Source organism: Miscanthus floridulus, chromosome 17 (genome assembly GCF_019320115.1).
Source record: "Miscanthus floridulus cultivar M001 chromosome 17, ASM1932011v1, whole genome shotgun sequence".
Taxonomy (NCBI): domain Eukaryota; kingdom Viridiplantae; phylum Streptophyta; class Magnoliopsida; order Poales; family Poaceae; genus Miscanthus; species Miscanthus floridulus.
In genome coordinates this window covers 59,614,363-59,615,946 of record NC_089596.1, presented here as the reverse complement: position 1 = coordinate 59,615,946, position 1,584 = coordinate 59,614,363, and the positions used below count along the sequence as shown (strand labels likewise).

Sequence of the window (1,584 nt, the reverse complement as noted above, 5' to 3'; positions counted from 1 at the left end):
GATGCATACATTACTTGGGAAATTGCTGTTGATCAAAAGTTTGCATGTCATGAATTTCCTGAGAATACACGTGTTAGGGCTGCTACTAGTGAGTTTACTGATTTTGCTACTGTTTGGTGGTTAGAGTATGGCAAGAAAAATCCTAATAACATACCACGAACTTGGAATGCTTTGAAATGAATCATGAGGGCTAGATTTGTTCCTTCTTACTATGCACGTGATTTGTTAAATAAATTGCAACAACTGAGACAGGGTGCTAAAAGTGTAGAAGAATATTATCAAGAATTGCAAATGGGTATGTTGCATTGTAATTTAGATGAGGATGAGGAACCTGCTATGGCAAGATTTTTGGGTGGGTTAAATCGTGAAATCTGGGACATCCTTGATTATAAAGAATACACTAACATAACCCGTTTGTTTCATCTTGCTTGTAAAGCTGAAAGGGAAGTGCAGGGGCGACGTGCCAGTGCCAAGAATAATATTTCTATAGGGAAAACTAATTCATGGCAGCCCCGCATGACTACTACTCCAACCACACGTGCTCCTATGCCAACATCCAGCGACAAATCTCGTGCTACTTTCGCAAATTCAGTGGCGAAGATGACCCAGAAGCCTGCTGCGAGTGCTTCATCCATGGCATCTACAGGTAGAACAAGAGACGTTCAGTGTCACCGGTGCAAGGGATATGGACATGTGATGCATGACTGTCCAAGCAAGCATGTTATGGTCGTCAAAGATGATGGTGAGTATTCCTCTGCTAGTGATTTTGATGAAGATACGCTTGCTTTGCTTGCTGCTGACCATGTAGGAAGTGAGGAACAACCAGAAGAGTAGATTGGAGCAGAGGATGCAGATCATTATGAGAGCCTCATTGTGCAGCGTGTGCTTAGCGCACAAATGGAGAAGGCGGAGCAAAATCAGTGGCATACACTATTCCAAACAAGTGTGTCATTAAAGAGCGTTCATGCCGTTTGATAATTGATGGAGGTAGCTGTAACAACTTGGCTAGCAGCGATATGGTAGAGAAGCTTGCACTTACAACCAAACCGCACCCACATCCATATCACATTCGATGGCTCAACAATAGTGGTAAGGTTAAGGTAACGAGATTGGTACGAATTCATTTTGCTATTGGATCATATCATGATGTTGTTGACTGTGATGTTGTGCCTATGGAAGCTTGTCATATTCTGCTAGGTAGACCATGGCAATTTGATACAGATTGTATGCATCATGGTAGATCAAATATGTATTCTCTCATACACCATGATAAGAAAATTGTTTTGCTCCCTACGTCTCCTGAAGCCATTGTGTGTGATGATGTTGCTAAAGCTAAGAAAACTAAATCTGAGATCGATAAAAATGTCAAATCTGTTAGTAGTAACAAAGATGAGATAAGATTGAAAGGACATTGCTTGCTTGCTACTAAATCTGATATTAATGAATTGGTTGCTTCCACTTCTGTTGCCTATGCTTTGGTATGTAAGGGTGCTTTGATTTCAGTTCACGATATGCAGCATTATTTGCCGCCTGCTGTTGCTAACATTTTGCAGGAGTTTTCGGATATTTTTCCAAGTGAGATAC

The 1,584-nt window shown here is 41.0% G+C and overlaps 1 pseudogene; it reads left to right on the top strand.

Annotated features, from left to right (window-relative positions):
* Positions 1 to 633: 633 nt before the first annotated feature.
* Positions 634 to 1,196, top strand: LOC136518906 (uncharacterized; annotated as a pseudogene).
* Positions 1,197 to 1,584: the final 388 nt, after the last annotated feature.